General features: G+C 42.8%; 1 pseudogene across 1 annotated transcript; it reads left to right on the top strand.

Moving 5' to 3' along the window:
* The first annotated feature begins 324 nt into the window (after positions 1–324).
* Positions 325–1,164, top strand: LOC310790740 (four and a half LIM domains protein 2 pseudogene; annotated as a pseudogene). Its single transcript has one exon. The product of its transcript is annotated as a four and a half LIM domains protein 2 pseudogene (transcript).
* Positions 1,165–21,504: the final 20,340 nt, after the last annotated feature.

Below are 21,504 nucleotides of genomic sequence, written 5' to 3'. Positions count from 1 at the left end.
TTTTGGCCAATTATATTAGTAAGGATATAATAGGGCAGCGTTCTGGCACACAATAGTAGGGCTTTGTTTTCCGGCATGCGGCGGCAACCCGCAATACTTCAACTGAGCATGCTCAGGATGCCGAAACGAACTCCGCCCTATTATAGTACAAAGATTTTAAGCTCACTGGTGAAGTCATCACTGAGGACATCACTCACTGATGACATCACAATTGCGTGAGTGACAGCATTGATTACATCATCGAGTGCTAGAGTGACATCACTGGTGGCATCAACAAAGATGGCCCTTTTGACAGCAGCCGTTTTGACGTAGGACCAGACAGACATGACCGAGCATTATGACTGCCACTACTGCAAACAGTCCCTGTTTGGGAATAAGTATGTTCTTAGGGAGGAGAACCCTTACTGTGTGACATGTTATGAGAGCCTGCACTCCAACACCTGTGAGAAGTGCAAGAAGCCTATTGGCTGCAACGCCAAGGACCTGTCCTATAAGGACCGTCACTGGCATGAGGAATGTTTCCAGTGTTTCCAGTGTAAGTGCTCACTGGTGGATAAGCCCTTATCCACCAATGACGAGCAGCTGCTCTGCACTGAGTGCTACTCCAACAAGTATTCCTCGAAGTGTCATGACTGCAAGAAAACCATCATGCCAGGCTCCAGGACGATGGTGCACAAGGGGAACAGCTGGCACAACACCTGCTTCACCTGCCAGAGATGTCAGCAGCCCATCGGCACCAACAACTTTATCCCCAAGGACAACCATAACTTCTGTGTGCCATGCTATGAAAAGGAGTTTGCCATGCAGTGTGTCCACTGCAAGAATCCCATTACCACTGATGTTGTGACGTACCGTGAGCAGCACTGGCACAAGGGCTGCTTCCTGTGCACTAGCTGCAAGCAGCAGCTGTCTGGCCAGCGGTTTACCTCTAGGGATGACTTTGCCTATTGTCTCAACTGCTTCTGCAAGATGTATGCCAAGAAGTGTGCCTGCTGCACCACCCCAATCAGCGATATTGGAGGCAGCAAGTACATCTTATTTAAGGAGCGCCAGTGGCACAATGACTGCTTCAACTGCAAGAAGTGCTCTGTGTCCCTGGTTGGACGTGGCTTCCTCACCGAACGTGATGATATCCTATGCACAGAGTGTGGCAAGGCCATCTAATTTGGTGTGAACTATAGGATGATGGATATGCCAGCTTTCCTTTACCTATCAATGTACAGTATTATATGACATGAAATACAAATTGCTAGAACTAACGAAGGTTATGTCATTATAACCGGAGTTATATGACTATTATCCGAGCCCTCTAGTGGACTCCATTGCCATTACATCCCAGGGAGAGGATACCACACTGAACAACATGCATGAACCAATCAGCTCACAGTAACGTGTATAAAAAACCCTTGCATCGCTCTGCCCTTTCATATCCGGTCAATTCAGCTGACTGACACGGAAAAGGAGTGGCAGGCCCAAGACCAGAGGGCTCCAATAGTGGTCATATAGCTCCGGTTATAATGACGTAACCTTTGTTATATTTCCAACTATTTACACCCTCTGGTGGACTCCATTGCCACCAGAGGCGATAGCACCGATTAGTTTACCCCTGCCACGATGAAAGAATCCAGTGATACTGCTAACACAAGATTATTGCTGAAGACCATAAAAAAGCCACACACACCCCATCCTCTCAGAGGGACGGTGACAACTCTAACATCACCCACTCCTTGACCACCAGAGGTACAAGGGTGGAGCCACGCCGGCCAACCAGAGAGGGTCCGGTTCCAAAGGCAGCCACCCAAGTGACTACGACAATATCGAGGGGGTCTCTTGAACATGAAGATGAACAGAGAGCCCTCGACCAGAACGGTGCAATACAGGAAACACGTTGACTGGATAGAACAGGAAACCATCACAGGTTCTGTGTCCCCGTCTTGAGCACAGAACCAGAGAAGGAACTTGACTTGTCCCCCAGACAGAATTTGGTAAGGGACACTTGTCCTGCCGGACAGGGCTGTCGATGCAGCAAGGACCCTCGAGGAGCATGCACATACACTGCTAGGAGGGTGTTGACCCGCTAACACAAGGCTTGTGAAATGATCACACCACCAGTGAGCGAGTTTCTGTTAGACAGAGTCAAGCACTCTATCAGCATGGCACATAACAGCATTTCATTCAAGAACACTCAAGTCATAGAATTAACCATTTATTGTATTATGAATACAATGCATACAATTATGTTTGGCGTTGAAGGCTCCGCTCTTAGAATTAATTTAATATTTAATTAAATATTTAATTAATTTAATTCTCCCTGAACTCGGCTCAGCAGCATGCTACGCCGAGCAGGGAGCAAGCAGAATCCCCCATGGGAATAAAATATTCCAGATACATTTAAACCATAGAAGTAAAAGAGGGAGCCTAAAAGCAAGACATGGGAACATGTTCATTTTTTGAGCCATGCAGACTCCAGAGCTACAATACATGATAGCATTTGATCTAAAAGGTGGAGGCTGGGGTGGAGGGGGCAAAGCGTTTGCCAGCAGCCGCAACGATCAGCAAGGTGGGGAACAGATCAGTGAATGAGAGGCTGCCATATTTAAACGGACCGCCTTGTTGTGAGAATGACTGTGATTGGAGAATTGGTTAAACGGTGAACCAAACAGAGGCTGTCAGCTGGTACAGCTGGGGCGTAGCCTATGACATCATGTCTTGAATGAACTAACGCAGGCTTCATTTCATTCAAGAACACTCAAGTCATAGAATTAACCATTTATTGTATTATGAATACAATGCATACAATTATGTTTGGCGTTGAAGGCTCCGCTCTTAGAATTAATTTAATATTTAATTAATTTAATTCTCCCTGAACTAGGCTCAGCAGCATGCTACGCCGAGCATGGAGAGCAAGCAGAATCCCCCAAACAACGGAACTCGACAACGCCAAGCATGAAACGCCCATGCGAATGCATCAGCCAGACTATAGAAGCTATGTGTAGCAGCAGCATGCTGCGGACCTCGGGTCACCTTGATTTGATTTGCAGATTTTTTATTTTTGGTCATCCAAACACCATGTACAATACCTCTTTTTCATATAATCAAAACAATAGACATAACACATTTTACATGGATCTTGACCAAAAAAAGGTATGGGCTGAAGCTAAAAGCTTATTTTGCCCACCCTATTCACATACAGCACATGACAAAGAAAGAAAAACAAGTGTGAATCTTTATAAGAAAAGAAAACAAAAAAGGAGAAAAACAAAAAAGAACATGCTTCCTGCTCATACTTTATAATGCATATTTAATAGTTGTACATGATTTATTTATGTATTTTTTCTCTTTTTTTTTTTACTTCTTTTTCCATCTTTTTTTCCTGCTTCATGATCCATAAATAATAACAATAATACATGATTAATCTGCTTCATGATCCATAATTATGACTATAATACATGATTAGTCTGCTTCATAATCCACAAATAATGACAATAATACATGATTAGTCTGCTTCATAATCCACAAATAATGACAATAATACATGATTAGTCTGATCCACAAATAATGACAATAATACATGATTAGTCTGGCTCTCTATACCTACTTATCGTCTTGTTTTTAAACAATCTTTTGAATGCACTGATCGAACCACACATCGTCAAGTCCCCCTCACAGGAATTCCACAAGCCTACCCCTTTCACAGACACACAGTGTTGTTTAGTGTTTAATCTTGCCCGTGTTGTTTCAAAATTGCCAGTGCTTCTAAGATCATACTGGGTATTTTTAATCTCAAACAGCGTCTGAAGACATTCTGGAAGTAAATTTTGTTTAGCCTTGAACATTATTAACAAGGTTTGAAGCTTAACTATATCCCAGAATTTTAGTGTGTTTAAGTTTATAAATAAGGCATTGGTAGGCTCACGGTACTCTGCTCTTTTGATTATTCGTATAACTCTTTTTTGCAAGATAAAAATTGGCTCAATGTTGGTTTTGTAAGTGTTTCCCCATATCTCCACACAGTATGCCATATATGGGACTATAAGGGAACAATATAGTAGGTATAATGAGTTTTGGTTCAAGATGTCTTTTGATCTGTAAAGTATAGCAATGGTTTTAGACATTTTTCTTTTGACAAGATTTATGTGAGATTTCCAACTTAATTTATGGTCAATTAACACTCCCAGAAATTTATATTCATATACTCTTTCAATTTTGATGTTGTTTATCCTCAGTGTGACTTCATTCTCTATTTTTTTGTTTCCAAATATCATGAGTTTTGTTTTACTTATATTCAAAGATAATTTGTTTACATCAAACCAAGCCTTAAGTTTGTTCAATTCTCTTTCCATTGTCTTCAGAAGCTCTTCCAGATTTTCCCCATGGCAGAATAAGTTTGTGTCATCCGCGAACAAAACATAGTTCAAAAGGTTTGACACATTACAAATGTCATTAATGTATAAAATAAAAAGTTTGGGACCCAAAACTGATCCTTGAGGAACTCCACATTTTACTTTCTGCATATCCGATTTATCATTGTTAATTTGTACATGTTGATATCTATCTTCAAGATAACTTTTTAACCAGGAATGTGCTACCCCTCTAATACCATAATATTCCAGTTTTGTCAGTAATGTTTCATGATGAATCGTGTCGAAAGCCTTTTTAAGGTCTATGAACACACCAGCTGTATATTGCTTATTATCAATGGCAGTGGAGATCTGTTCTGTCAGTTTCATCACTGCCATGGAGGTGGACCGATTTGCTCTGAAGCCATACTGTTGGTTACACAATAGATTGTTTTTTCCAATGAAATCGTCCAGTCGGTGGACAAATAATTTCTCTAGAATTTTTGAGAACTGTGGAAGTAGAGAAATGGGTCTGTAATTTGTGAATAGGTGTCGATCTCCATTTTTATAAATTGGAATTACTTTAGCTGTTTTCATGCTGTTTGGGAATATACCTGTTTGGAAGGATTGATTGCATACATAAGTCAGTGGTTTTACAATATATTGTATAATATCTTTTACTAATTTCATGTCAAAACCCATCCAGTCAGTGGACTTTTTGTTTTTGCATTTTTTCACGATATCAATAATTTCCTGTTCCTCAACCCTACTAACAAAAATGGAGTGTAGATTGTTTTGCATGGTGTCTCCAATTTTCCACGTTCCAGCCCCATCACTCTGCTCCACAATCTCATTTGCTAGGTTGTTACCAACATTGACAAAAAAGTTATTGAATTCATTTGCTATATCTATAGTTTTATTTATAATTTTATTATTATCTTTAACAAAATAGTTTGGTATCTCTACTTTTCCAGCACCATTTTTTATTATGTTATTTAACACTTTCCACATACCCTGGGTGTTACTTTTATTTTGCTCCAATAATTTATGATAGTAATCTTTTTTGTTTGATCTCATAATACTTGTTAATTTATTTTTATATATCTTATATTTATTTTCAGCTTCCTTGGTTCTTAATTTTAAGAATCTTCTATATAGGACATTCTTCTTTTTGCATGCAATTTCTATCCCCTTTGTGATCCAAGGTTTGTCCACTAGGAGGTGCTGTCTGGTGTGTTTTCTTAGTGGGCAGTGTTTATCATAGGCCATCCTTAATGTGGTCAAAAACACTTCATATGCTTGGTTGGGATCGCTAATTACATATACCTCATTCCAGTTTTTAGTACTCAAGTCCAGCTCAAGGGCAGCAATGGCTTCAGGTGTTCTATGTCTAGTGAAATTGCATGTATTTATCTTTTTTTCCGTCTTTGTTTTAAAGACATTCTGGAAAACTGCAAATACAGGAAGATGGTCACTTATGTCATGTAAAAGTAGTCCTGCTTCGATATTTAGTTCAATCTTATTTGTAAGATTGTATGAAAAGAGATACACCGAGTAACTCAAAAGAGGCCCATACTATGATTAAGTGAATTACCTATGTGAGGCAGTATGCCGCTGCCGACCTTTCAATTAAATAGGATGTAATCTTACAACCAAAGGCATTCTACCATTAGTGAACCATTTTAAGAGAAGCAGCATGGATGCTGCAGATAAGGGGAAGCAAGCCTGCGACCCTGAGCCATGAGTGCAATGAGATAGGAGGAAGCAAGCCTGCGACCCTGAGCCATGAGTGCAATGAGATAGGAGGAAGCAAGCCTGAGACCCTGAGCTATGAGTGCAATGTTGTTCTTTGTACGAATGCATCAGCCAGACTATAGAAGCTATGTGTAGCAGCAGCATGCTGCAGACCTCGGGTCACCTTGAAAAGGATACATGCATGTATCTTGAGAGGCCATACTACAGTACAATTAAATGAACTACCTATGTGTAGCAGCAGCATGCTGCGGACCTCGGATCACCTTGAAAAGAGATACAACCGAGTAACTCAAAAGAGGCCCATACTACGATTATATGAACTACCTATTTACTGAAAGTGAAGCAGCACACCTGCTGCGACCTCAGCTGCGTCCCGCTTGGGAGAGAAGCAAGCCAGCAACCCCTGAGGTCATACTACCTACGTCAGTACGATGAACCCAGCCAACCACTTTACAAATGCAGCAATTAACATAATGGCTGTCTCCTCAGTTGTTTAGTGCTCATGGCCTGTTGAGCTGAGATGATGTCATTGACCGAATATGACGTTTGAATGGTGCAGAAGACCAATGTCCCATTGCTTTGAGAATAGATGCTGAGACAAGCAGCTGCAGAGGTAGACGTGCCAGTGCAGGAGTGAAGAGAGCAGCTGACGAGGGAGTCCTCGTCATTTGCAGAGGAGACGGCGGTGGGAGGTCGCCTTCCCTTCGAAACTCAAGTCAGGAACAGAGTTAATCCTGCCCCACATCAGGATCTCATGCGGTATGAATCTTAGAGGATAGACAGATCAAGTATTAGTTTGAGAGATAACAGTTGAGCCTTTAGCATCCCTGTCTGTTTAAAAATAAATAAAGTGAATAAGAAAATTAGTATTTTGTCACTGGTTGGGACAGCAATGGAATATTTAATTATGTCAAATAAAATCAATCCCCAAAACACACTTGCTTCCTGCTGGATCAGCGGCAGTACTGCACCAGCAGGTGCTACTTGCTGGAACAGCAGCAGTACTGCACCAGCAGGGTCATCCCAAGACTTTACCTATGAAGAGATAAGCCTGGCACAGATATAAGCTGAACACTTTCTCCGATGGCAGAACATAATGAGCTGCGATTTCCATATTAGATATTGAATGAAACTAAACTATAAACAATGAGCTGCATTTAATATATTTGATATTAATTAACTATACTCCATGTGCAGAAATATCAAGCTTAGCTTTCACTGAGGCGGCAGGCGGCATCCTGTCTTTGGCACTTCGCAATGCACGCTCTGGCTCATGGAACATCCTGAATTGAAAAGAGATTCTTAAATATCTTATTTCTTGCAACTGACGGTGATGACCGCAGATGAGAACCATGAATATCAACTGCTAATTGAATGTTTGTGATGATAGCCCTATTACCTATACTAATACTGAGAAAACTGACTTGACTTCCTCCTGATTGACAGCTGTCTTCAATGATTAAACATACATAAAATAACTAAGGATAGAGGTCAGCGGCAGAGTCATGATTAACTTAAACCAATATGGTTATCTGAGAAGTTCCACTGTTTTATTCTATCCAGCAGAATCCCTTCTAACTTTAACATATGCTGGCCAAACAATGGCCTATAGATGTCCAAGTTACTTTAGCAGCTTTGACCGTCATGACAGCATGCCATAATGTAACTAGTAAACAATAGCAAGGAGAGGAGCCATCCTCAACATGAATGTGTTCCAGCAGAATGGACTAGCCGCTAGCTTTGTTGTCGAATATCTTGTTCATACTCGTCGAGGACTCACCAGACAAAGAACTCTATAACAGACTGGCCGTCCCAAGATGTCGCGTGGAGAAATACAGGTCACCTACATGTGTATCCCCTCCTATATGAGGAGACTCCTAAATGACAGTGGATTTAGGACTTAACATGATGAAGATGAGATTTTAGTCTAGAATTGCAAAGTATCGTCTTTTAGCTTTATTTGATCTTACTGATACAGCAAAATAGGTGACGATAAGACAATTATTTTACCGACCTCTAAAATCACTTTCAGCTAACCTACACCTGCAGACTGACTTTGTTATGATTCTTGATATTATTTGCTTAGACAGATGAGACAAAGTACTAAAATGCTGTTGCCATACTCAGCAATATTAATTATCCCAAAATCCTGATGACATAGTTATACCTTATGAGTATTGAGCTTCTTGTGCTCAACACGCACCCTTGCGTCGGACTAACTGCCATAGCCCAAGATGGAAAGCTTATCGAGCTTCACGTGGCCAGCTCAGTGGCCTTGTGGTCTGAGTGTCCGCCCCGAGACTGGGAGGTCGCGAGCCCGATCCCCGGCCGAGTCATACCAAAGACTATAAAAATGGGACCATCCGCCTCCCTGCTTGGCACTCAACATCAAAGGTTTGGAATTGGGGGGCCAAACCACCATATGATTCCCGAGTGCGGCAGAGATTATGAAGCTGAGAGATTATTGAACTCGATAATCCTCACAAATATCTCTCAACAAAGGTTCATGCAGCTTTTTTTTTTTTTTTTTTTTTTTATATAATGATATAAAAAGTACCAACCAAATTTTACGGACTCAAGACTATATCGACACATCTCAATTGTTACTGTAAATTCAATGTGAAAATAAAGCTTATCCCTTATACCCGCAGCAATGATGCAAGTCATTACTTTATATTTTACCAGCTGCTTCATATTACTTTGATTAAATGGTTTGATCAGAATTATTTAATGCTTAGGCTACTAATTTCCAGAATACATAACAAAGCACTTCCATCCATCCATTCATCTATCCTTTTATAGACAGAAGTTATTTTCAAAGTTTCATTTGAAAAAAAAAACAATTTATGAAAATCAAGCACTTCCAATAAATATATTGATAAAGCATATTCCTGAACATGATGGTTAAGATCAAGCATTTCCAACTTAATCGCTGAAATTGAGCTGCGCTTGATTTACAACCACTGAAAGCACCATCCACTGAGTGATTTGCATTGATGTAGTTACAATAGAATGCCACCAGAGTGCACCGGGGCTCAGCTAGAGGCACGAGATAATATAGCAGAATAAGAGTTAGGCTACATCATGCCAGCATTGTGCTGATGAATACCTGCCAGTAAACATCGGTTGATATTGCCAAAATCAATCTGTTAGCAAACAGATCAACATGCCAACATAGTAGCTTATCCACCAGGCTACATGAAATGATGATATATGCTTGATTGAAGGTGACCAGATTTCTGAAATGAAAATCGGGGACATTTTCTGGTCCACTAGGGGGGCCCAGGGGGGGCGTTGCCCCCCCGGCTTTTAGAAAATTGTGTACATTTTACATTAAAATGCATAAATCTGGTGCAATTTGAGAGCAAAAGTAAGAGGCTAGATCTATTAAGAACTTTGTTATTTTGAAACAATTGAAAAAGAAGCAGTTTACAATGGTTACTAGTTATCTGGCACATTTGACCACAAATTAGACAGCCTAGGTAATTCATGGGAAATAGGCTACTGGTGTATTGTGTAGAGTGGCAGGAACATGAGGGACAACTTCTCTCTTTGACCTCACCAACTGGTGGATAATTTATTTCCACAAAACAAAAACATTACAGTAGTGATTTATTACCTCAGTAAACACTTTCCTTGAGTTTAGGGTGTCGCTCACCAGTTTCAAGTAGCCTATTCAATGGCCACATGACCATATTAACTGCTAATTTAATATGAAATGCTGACAAAATAATTAAAAAAATCATGTTAATACTAAAAGGCAATTTTAATGATTAAAATTGTAATCTAGAGATAAATATGACCTATTGTGTTAATTTAAACCAGGGGTTATCAAAGTTTTGATGGCTGAAGGCCAATTTAGGGAACAGTAGGCTAAATGACTAGATAACAATGATCCATCGCCAATCATGTTAAAAATTGTCATATTTTTCAATGGAGTTTGGTGTACATAAAAACGTTACTGACTTCTCTGCAAAAACGTTTTGAGTTAGTTACTGCACTTACTTACCAGATAGTTTTACTGTACTTTTAACTATTCAAAACAACTGGGATGGATAACCCGCTGAATGGGGTCCGGTAAACAAGGACGGTAGCAAAAGCAGCAAGCAGATCGACGCCGCCTCTCGTTCGCCACCTCTGGGGCTTCAGTTGCGGGCGGCTGGGTCCTGGGAAAACCACGGCACGGGCAGAGGGAGACCATCTACTCTGTGATCTACTCTGTCACACACAGGCAGCACTTTGCACAACGTGCGCACAACGACAGGCTTTTGTGGTGCCGCAAATGCTCTGTTATCGAGTTTCTTGCCAGTATTATTATTTGACTTTGTGGCCAAAATCGGGGACATTTTCGGGGACAGCTCCAGCCGGGGACAGAGCACCGAAATCGGGGACTGTCCCCGAAAATCGGGGACGTCTGGTCACCCTATTGAATACTCAACTTTAGAACAACGCAGCCATGGAGAGCCATGCAACTCCATTTCCCAGCGTCCTTGTCGGTGAGGTGACGTCACTCAGGAGGGCCCCCGCACACCTGACGTTGATGCTAGCTAACGTTAGCTGCTAGCAGCAGTAGCCGACAGCCCTGGCTTGGCTGTTTGAGAAACAGTCAGAACAAACACGACATCAACATAATAGCTTAAACCACTACAAGAATATAGGCGCTCGGCCACCAGCTGGAACAGTACATGCTGAATGCTTGAACCTATGATAGCATACACAACTGAATACTCAGCTTTTAATGAAGAAACTCAGCGATGGGACTACATTTCCCAGCGTCCTTATCGGTGAAGTGACATCACTCAGGGGCACACTCCGGCTGCCGTTGTGATTAGCGATAGCTTGCTAGCAGTAGCATAGCCAGCAGCCATGGCCTGAAGTTGTTCTTTGTGGGAGACGGAGTTTCCAAAACCTGGAGGCGGACATGCCTCTTACTGGACGATCGGCGCGGCAAGAACAGACTGGTCTTCATCCGGCGTAACATTTATGATGGGAGTCTTGCTCTTTAGCAGGGGAGCTAACCGCTTAAAGCAGAAGAGAAACAGAGCAAGTGCAGTTCTTCCTTGAAAACTTGTGCTTGGAGATGGAAAGTTTTTGCACAACTTAACAGCTCTTCGTGGCTGCCCCCAGTCAGGATGCGGAGATATTGGCTAAACGCTTTGAGGATCTTAATGCCTGCCCGGTTTTATCAATGGAGGAGCTACTAGCCAAGCGGGAGCTGCGATGAGAGATCCTTCCTCCAGAGACAGTAAGTGCAATGAACAAGCATAAGAATCCTACTGAACTTCATACCTGGCTAGATTTGACATCCAAACTCAGCACGGCAGCAATGAAAGTAACGCGTGAGATTAGCAAAGCGTTTGCCAGCAGCCGCAACGATCAGCAAGGTGGGGAACAGATCAGTGAGTGAGAGGCTGCCCTATGTAAACGGACCGCCTTGTTGTAAGAATTACTGTGATTGGAGAATTGGTTAAACGGTGAACCAAACAGAGGCTGTCAGCTGGTACAGCTGGGGCGTAGCCTATGACATCATGTCTTGAATGAACTAACGCAGGCTTCATTATGAGTTGACGGGATTCGGTAAAACTTTAGTCCTTGCTTTGTTGATAGTGTAACAGACTGTTCAGTGTTGTGTTGTGTTCTATTGCGTGTGTGCGAGGCTGTGTATGTTCCCTCGAGTTGCGTAGAACAGGATATGTGGGGAAAAGCTTGTTAAAACGTTACAGCTTGGCTCTATCGTTTATTATTGTATTAACCAAGTGTGAATAGGCGGACCCGAATACTCTGCTACAATAGCTTTCCGATTCTGGCATCGCACTGCACAACACGAAGACATATCTAGCTCGAATAGTTTTGCAGCCACTGGAAAACTACTTGACAGGGCTGCGCGGAGTCTGTCTTTCTGCCTCCGTCTTGCGCATCTGACACTGCTTGTTGTCATTGTGACGTAGGCGTATAAGGGGTCTATAAGAACCACATTATGGACACTGCCATTGAAAGGGCCAGTGCCCTTACAAGGGAGCAACTATTTGACCCACCTCACAGACCTAGAGACAACAGTTTATTTTGTCTCTGAATACAATACTCTCTCTGGTAAAATTAAGAACATCATTAAAAAACATTGGTGTTTACTGCAATGTGACCCTTATTTACAGCAGATTTCTGCCTCTATGCCAAAGTTTTGTTATAAAAGAGGTAAGAATATAAGCAATTCCGTTGTAACATCTATGTATAGAGAACCCATGAAAACAAATTGGCTCTCTAAAGAGGTGTATGGGAACTATCGGTGTGGGAGATGTACTCATTGCTCCAACACTTATGACATCAAAGAGTTTTGCCACCCCCATACAGGTAAAAAGTATAAAATCAGAGAGTTTATTAATTGTATGTCCACTCATGTTGTATATATGCTTAAGTGTCCGTGTGGCTCTATATATGTGGGGCAAACTAAGAGAAGCATATTGGATCCATACTCTTAAAGGATGGGTTTACCGATGGGGAATATGAATATATATTAATTCTTAAAAAATCTTAAATTCCGAATCCGTTGAAATTTTTGAAATTGCTTGTTCACAGCCAGAGAAAAAAAAAAAAGAAAAAAAAAAAGAAAAAAAAAAATGGGCCAGGTGACGCGTTTCGACGCGAAACGCGTCACCTGGCCCAATTTTTTTTTTTTTTTTTTTTTTTTTTTCTTTCTTTTGACCTCGTATGTAGGCTAAGTTGAGCCACTGAACCCTCCCTGCCACCCTCCCTCCCTCCACTGAACCCTCCCTGGCCCCTTTTTCCCTCCCCTCCCTTGTTGAGACAGGACAAGTGTGGTGACTCGACTTGTAATGTTTGTGGTGTACTACTGTGTTAATTCTGTGAACCTTTTTTTGAATATATATTGTATCTTGTATCTTTTCCTGAAAATTCCCCTCCCCCCTTTTTCTATTATTGAATTGTGTGGTGACTCCATTTTGTATTCTTGTGGGCAACTCATTGGGTGATTGACACCTGCCAATCAGCCAATCAGCAACTGATGACTTAAATGCATACCTGGTGGCAGTCTCAGACCCTATAGCGAACCTGATGAAGCACTTTGTGAAATGCGTTGTTCGCCTTGTTTCCTGTTTTTAATGTAACGCTTACTGTGTGGTTTTGCGGTAAAAGTGGCTCTCCTCTTGACTTTGACCGGCTAGTGTGGCTCTCATGGAGAAAGTAGTGCGGCTGATTTTCTGATTGATTTAATGTGGGAGTTAAAGTTGAGATCGGAATCAATAATAACGGCAAGATTTTTAACTTGATCCTTTGGCTTCAGGGATCGAGACTCAAGGCGTGCAGTAGTCTCGGCTCCCAGACGTTTGGTGAGCTGCGCCACCAAACGTCTGGGAATTTCACTGTCAGAAACTGTCTGCCAGAGCCCGGCGAGAACGGCCGGCAGCAGACACGCCTACATTTATTATTAGAATTTTATTTGGTAGCGGCAATGCCATTTATCATAGTTCCAATATAGAGCAAGACACCGATGTGCTGCAAAGAGAGTTTATACCTGTTGTTTATTTTACAATAATTTTTCCTACCCGGAAGTGGTCCGCTTGCTACTGTGAGTCATCAGCAGGCTCTGTAACGTTAGCCTCGGGAGTCGGGTTTATCGCTGGGGAAAAGACCTCTAGCCGCCGGGGCCGGATGAAACACGTCCTATTAACAGGTTATGTTTGTTTCTAAGTGATTAATATGTTTCTCCGCAAACGCGGCGATGTTTTGCGAGACACCGGTTCTGTATGAGCGTCACTGCCCCCAGAAAGCAGGCCCGCCCACAACACTCATGTAGCACAACGACCTCACAAGGTTCCTCCTCAGCCAAGCCAAGTCACTGAGGCAATCCATATGGTGGAAAGGTTTTCTTGCGTTCACTGGGGGTGTGGGGACGCCGCTGTGTCCCGGCCCGGCCTTCTCTCCCACGCCTTATGTGGGGGGGGGGGGCCGGGGCGGGGGGCATCGGTGCTCTTCATCACTGGTCGAGGGCTGCCGGTTGGTTTAGAACAGTTTAGGTAGGCGATAGATTAGCTACAGCCTAAGGCTGACCTGTTATAGTGTTCAGGCAAAGATCAGACTAGAGCAGAGTAGGATAGGCCAGATTAGGCTGTAGATTAGCTAGATACTATGTCCCAGTTAGCTCTGGTTAATGCTTAGAGTAGTCAGTTGTCTGATCTTTCCCCCCCCCCTCTCTTTCTCTTTCCCCCGCTCCTTTCCCTTCTTCCCCCTCTTGTTCCCCCCTCTCCCACATTTCCCACTCCCCCCCCGCCTCCTCTCTCTCCATGCTCTTCCCTCCCCCGCCGCCTCTTCCCACGTTCCCCCTGCTCTCCCTCCCCTGCACCCTCCCACCTCTCCTTCTCTGTTCTCCCCTCCTCTCTGTCCTCTCCCCTCTCTCACATTCCCCCTGCACTCCTTCCCCTGCACCCCCCCACCTCTCCTTCTCTGCTCTCTCCTCCTCTCTGTCCTCTCGGGGGGAGGGGGGGGGGGGGCGGAGAGGTCTGTTCCCTCCCCCGCCTCCTCCTCCCGCGTTCCCCCTGCACCCTCCCACCTCTCCTTCTCTGTTCTCTCCTCCTCTCCCCCTGCACTCCTTCCCCTGCACCCTCCCACCTATCCTTCTCTGTTCTCTCCTCCTCTCTGTCCTCTCTGGGGGGGGGGGGAGGTCTCCCCGCCTCCTCCCTCCCTCACGCTCCCCCTGCTTCTCCACCCTGGCTCTCCCTCCCCTGCACCCCCATCTCTCCTTCTCTCCTCCTCCACATTCCTATTTTCTCCCCACCTCCCCCCTCTCCTCCGTCTATATTGCTCATTCTCTCCCCACCTCCTCCCTCCCCCTGCTCTCTTCTCCCCCACACCACCCCTCCCTTCCCCTCTCCTGCTCTCTCCTCTTGCTCCTTCCCCACCTCCTATACCCTCCCCACCCCATCACTCTCTCACATTCCCCCTGCTATTCTCCCTTCTCCTGCGCTCTCCTCTGCTCTCCCCTCATTCCTATATTTTCTATATTATCAATTGTTCAAATGTTATCTTTATTCTGTATATTCTTGTTACTGTTGTGTCAGCTAGAATTAGCTAGACATACTTTCTGTGAAGCCCTCTGAGACATGCTTGTGAATTAGGGCTATATAAATAAACTTGACTTGACTTGACTTGACTTGATTGGTTCTCCGATGCAAGGCTTCCAACAGCGCCACCTAACGTTATGCAAAGATTTAAATAGTAATATTCTCAGTCTTACAGGAGTGAAACGGATTAAGACTGAGGGCTGAGTCTAGGCGTGCAGTGATTTGAAGCCTTTGTTCTTTGGGACCGAAGATTTTGGTCAATGCACTGGCACAGTGAGTCTATGGGATCATAGTCACCTGAGGAAAGAGTTATATAGAGTTGGGTGTCGTCTGCGTAGTTATGGTAAGCTATTTTGTTTTTATGCATAATTAGGCCTAAAGGGAGCATATAAAGGTTGAATAGAACATGCCCCATAATGGATCCTTGAGGCACCCCATATGTCATACTAGTTAGGTCAGATGTGTAATTGCCAATGGAAATTAAGTACTTCCTGTCTTGGAGATAGGACCTGAACCACTGGAGGACCGTACCCGATAGCCCAACCCAGTTTTCCAGCCTGTCCAATAATATTGAGTGGTCAACAGTGTCAAATGCAGCACTAAGATCCAATAGCACCAGAATCGAATTTTTGCCTGAGTCTGAGTTCATTCTAATGTCATTTATGACTTTAGTAATCGCGGTTTCGGTGCTGTGATGGGGGCGAAAGCCTGATTGGAGTTTATCTAGGAGATCGTTTGAGGTTAGGAATCTATTGAGTTGCAGGTAAACAACCTTTTCAATTATTTTGCCTATAAAGGGGAGATTAGATATTGGTCTTTAGTTACTGATTACCGATGTATCAAGGCTACGCTTTTTTAGTAAGGGTTTAATAACTGCAGTTTTCAAGGACTCAGGAAAAGTGCCGGTCAGAAGGGAGCTATTAACTATTTGCAATAATTCAGATGACAAGCAGTTATAAACGCTTAAAAAAAACTTGTTGGAAGGGTGTCGAGACAGCACAAAGATGGTTTAAGGCCTTGCACAGATTCCTCTAAAATGTCGTGCATGGTCGATAGCGCTGAACTGGGACAAATTTATTAAGTTAGGGTTATGTGGGTAGGGTGATGTCATATAATTTCTTAGTGTGGAGCCACTAATAGCTTGCCTGATATTAATAATTTTGCCTGTAAAAAAGGCAGCAAATTCATTACATTTGACAGTGGAGAGAAACTCAGGTCCTACCCGAAGTGGCGGGTTAGTCAGTCTATCAACTGTGGCAAATAGAATGCGTGCATTGTTCACATTTTTGTTAATGATATCGGAAAAGAACGATTGTCTCGACCTTTTCAGGTCGAGATTGTAGGAGTGAAGGCTTTCTTTGTATAAATCATAGTGAATATGAAGATTAGTTTTCCGCTATTTACGCTCAGCTTTCCTGCAATCTCTCTTTTTACGCCTAACGGACGCAGCATTCCTCCAGGGTGCTTTAATCTTGCCAGACAGCATTTTTAACCTAATAGGCGCCACACTATCAATAACATTCAGGATTGTTGAATTGAAGTTATCGAGAATGTCATTGACAGAGGCTGATGTGGCAAACAGCGCACTGGTGCTTGCATTAATGTGTCGTCTTTTAACGGTTTGTGACCTAGTAATGATCTCAGGGGAGATTTCCATTTAAAAAAAGATGCAAAGATGGTCAGACAATGCAACATCAACAGTCGACACAAATGAGCCCTTAAATCCCCTGGTAATAACTAAATCCAGGGTATGGCCTCGGTTGTGGGTGAGCCCTGAGACATGCTGAGACAGGTCAAAAGTGTCAAATAAGATATTCAGTTCTTTGGCAGAATTATCATTGGGGTTATCAATATGGATATTTAAATCCCCAGCAATAGATATACAGTCATGTTCCATGGAAATTAAAGAGAGCAGATCAGCAAATTCTTAAAGAAAACTACCTGAGTATTTTGGTGGTCTATAAATATTCAGGAGTAAAACAGTAGGACAACATTTCAGAATAGCAGCAAGGTATTCGAACGATGAGAAGTCTCCAAATGTTCCCTGCTTACATTGAAACATATCAGAGAAGACAATCGCATATTTTAATGTTATCCATAATACAATTTATTTATTGTCCACCACTAGGCAGGCCCAGGGGACCAGGGAACACATCACGGTCCTGGCCTGCCTCAATGCGGCTGGGGAGGATGTCCCTCCTTTTATCATCTAGGGGGGATATCCAGGGGGCCCCTATAACCGGGAAGGGGTCCCCAACGGGAAGTCCAAGGCGGGGTACATAGACGGTGAGCTGTTTAGGGAGTGGTTTGTCGGGTACTTCCTGAAGTACCCACCAAGGAGCGCCCGCTGCTGCTGATCATGGACGGCCACCAGTCTCATCTGAACCCAGAGCTGGTCCCTCAACCCCCTTGGCCCCCTCTTGTACCTCCCACGGTCCGCGGCTGCCTGTCCGCAGTGACACCACACCATCGTCCACCATCACGAGCCTGCCTGCTGTCGACCATCCCCCATCTGCTGATGGTATTTGCTTTTGATTTAATTTAAATATTGAAATTTAAAAATGACCGTGATGCGTTCACATTATTGGGAGTCTGTATTTTCATGTATTAATATCAAATATTATTTTTCTGTCAGAGCCTTCAACATGAGGACATGGCCTCCGGGGGTCCCGGATTTCTTCCTCTTCCTCTCAAAGTAAACTTTATATAATCTCTAAAAACAAACAACATTTGAACATGTTAGTGGCATTAGACTTGATGAAGAATAAACCAGAAATGTCTAAGTTTTCTCTCTTATTTTTACAGACCCCAACCAGGATTCCTAGTCGTCCAGCTCCTCGTCCGCTGGACCCACGACATCCACCGGTATTGTACTCCATGTTGACTGTCTTTACATGTCGGCACACGATAACCAGGCAATTTTCTTATTATTATTTTTTTGTTATTATATTTTTGTCTGTTTGAGTAGGTCACACCGCTGGAGAAAGAAGTCAGGAGCCGAGAGTTTGGCGGTGGGGCCGGTGCTAGAAACGGGACCCTCCAGAAGAAGCCATGGAGGGAGTGGTGTCGTGGGTCCAGTGTGACAACTGCCACACATGGTTTCATACCCTTTGTGTCAGCTGGGACGAGGAGCTGGACGACGACGATACAAACTATGTTTTTTTTTTACATAATTTATTTGTCTATTTTATGTTAAAGCAGCTACGAGCAACTTTTTCGATTGTTATTAAACAGTATAAATTTAATATCAATGCATCACATCTTACCTCTAATAGTCGACGAGACCAAAGCCGTGTGTATCTGAGATTGCTCCCTTAGATGATTATTAAGTCTATAGTCTGTCTAAACTCGCGCCAACAGGGGGCTCTCTAGAGCGACCGGACCGGGTAACCCGGAAGTGAAACGCGGAAGTGAAACAAGGAAGTGAAACGCAGCTGCCTTCCAACGCCGTTTGCGCTGCCTAGCAACATAACATAAACAATGTGAACGCCACGCATACTCGCGGGAACATCTCTCGTTATATTCTAACATGTTTTTTGGAAGTTATTTTGTGGTTATGGCCGAAGTGGCTGCTGCAAACCGTTTCATTTCACTTCCTGATCTGCCCTGGCTACAGACACACTAACACTGGCCGATTCACTCGGGGTTCAAGCGAGACTACTCTGCGTTGCTCTCGTCGACTATTAGAGGTAAGATGTGATGCATTGATATTAAATTTATACTGTTTAATAACAATCGAAAAAGTTGCTCGTAGCTGCTTTAAGTTAATTTATTTTATTTTATTTATTTCACCAGGCATTTTGTGTTCAAAATAAATATGTTCCTTCATTTTCTATGGTCATCTGTCTTTGATTCAGAGAATTAACATTTTAGTCAGACACATTTTTTGTTTATAGTCCTGCCATGGATACTCTTGTGTGTATTGCTGCCAATTGTTTCCTTATGTGGCTATATATGAAGAGTTCATTTGCAAAAAACAGGTATCCGTTTGAAAATTGTATCCCTTTAAATTATATATTGATGTATTTATATTGTAATAATTGTATTTGTTGTATATGTTTATTTGAGGAGGAGGCTGTGAAAAAAGCCTCCAAGCGTCTGCATTTTCTCACTGTGATGTCAAGAAATGGGCTCCCTGTAGAAGACCTGGTTGATATCTATAACACACTGATCAGACCATGTCTAGAATATGGGAGTGTACTGCTTGTGGGCTGTACGGCTAAACAACGAGCCACCATGGACAGGGTTCAGAAAAGGGCTGTCAAAATAATGATGAGGTTCAAGGACATCTCAGTGGCCTTGTGGTCTGAGTGTCCGCCCTGAGACTGGGAGGTTGTGAGTTCGATCCCCGGCCGAGTCATACCAAAGACTATAAAAATTGGACCCATTGCCTCCCTGCTTGGCACTCAGCATCAAAGGGTTGGAATTGGGGGGTTAGATCACCATATGATTCCCGAGCGCGGCGCACGCTGCCGCTCACCGCTCCCCCAGGGGATGGGTCAAATGCGGAGAACAAATTTCACACATTGTGTGACAATCAGTGGGACTTTACCTTTACTTTACTTTATCTCTTTGCATCTACCTGATGTGCAGACACGAAGAGAACAGGCCACTGTGAAGCTGATTCAGGACATGCATCCAGGCTAACCGCTCGCTCCACCACATCCTCCCTCCTAGTAAGGAAGAAAGGACTGGCCGTGTTCTGCGCAGAGGCAATCAGTTGTCTTTGCCAAAAACCAGAACAAATAGACTGAGAAACTCCACCATCTCCTGTGGCGTCAGGCTTTTTAATGGGCTGTAGCGTTGATTGTATTTTTGATGTTGGGGTCTGTTTTAACAATGCATAATGTATGTGTATTTTTTTTTATTTTTTTTTCGAGTGTACATTCTGCATAATTCAATCATGTATTGCAAGTCAGAATGATTAAACTCAAACTCAAACTCAAACTTATTATAAATCATAATTGCATACACAACATATTCACCTGCTCATTTTCACATGAATCACATCAAAGTTATTATGTGCACTCCAGGGAGTATCAAACAGGTGTTTATTCATTTTAAGAAATGATGTCTTGGACTATTTTCAATAATGAAGACTACTTAACAGCAACGCCCAGTTCTCGTCATATCACAGTGCACGCCCCCTTTCTTTGAGGTTGTATAACCCATTCATTGTTAGGCTCGCCCCCTTTCTCTGATGCTGTCTCCTCACCCATTCACAGTTTAGCACACATGTGGCAATAACCAATCAGCCCAAGGTATTCCTCTCCAGCTGATCCCAATCACCTAATCAGCGTAGTATATCAGGGTCCATGTTTTATGAGATGAGATGAACTTTATTGTCCCCGAGGGGAAAATTGTCTTGGGCATATAATGCCATACAACAGCCACATATCGCAAGTACATAGAGGTTTTGACACTATACATACAACAGACAGAGAAAAACACATCGAACATACAGTGTCGTCCCTTGCTAACATGCACTTCCACTGGGAGTTTGTGCAAGCGGTGTAGTATAAAAATAAAGACAGCGAACAATGGTTGGTTCATTAGTTCAACACTTCATCCTAATTGCTCGTAAGCATATTGCACAAGTCATCATGGGTTTATTGCACAACCCTCATTGCAATTTCCCATATGATAATGTAAAAGAATAAGAAGATAAAATAAATAAATTTTTTGGAGGTACAGACCCCTCCTCAAGAGCAGTGGGGTACTCAACTAAATAAAACCAGTAACTCAATATAAAAACAAGAGTAAGAATAAAAAAGAATTAAGAGAATAAAATAAAATAAAAATAATAAAAATAGTAAAATAAATAAAATAAAATAATAAAATATAAAAAAGTGAGAAAACCCAACCTGCATATGACCTGGTTTTTAAAAGAGGTTACAGCAGCAGTGAACAGCCTCCTACGACTGAGTCCTTACCCACTCTTCTTGTGGGGAACACCCTCCTAGGGGAAGGGGCAGTGCCGCCTGTTTGTTCAACAATAACACAGAAGTGGGTAGGAAAGAGAGCTTGAAGCGATTACTCTTACATCTATACGCTCTGTATCGTCTGCCCGAGGGCAGCAGATCATAGTCACAGAATAAAAGGTGAGATGGGTCATTCAGGATTTTGAGTGCTAAGCTGATGACCTTTTTCTCGAAGATTGTTTGGAGAGGTGCAAAGTCTCTCTTTCCAATCACTTTCATTGCTGTATTTACAGTTTTTACAAGTCTCGTTTTGAGCTGTACGGGAAGTATACCGTACCATGCTGCCATGCCATATCTAATGAGGCTTTCCAGCACGGCATTATAAAAGGTCTCCATGATCTTGGTGCTGACACC

The sequence above is a fragment of the Poromitra crassiceps genome, assembly GCF_964638095.1.
Source record: "Poromitra crassiceps genome assembly, chromosome: 2".
Classification (NCBI taxonomy): Eukaryota; Metazoa; Chordata; class Actinopteri; order Beryciformes; family Melamphaidae; genus Poromitra; species Poromitra crassiceps.
The sequence above is the reverse complement of the archived record's forward strand: the minus strand, read 5'-3'. Positions and strand labels throughout refer to the sequence as shown.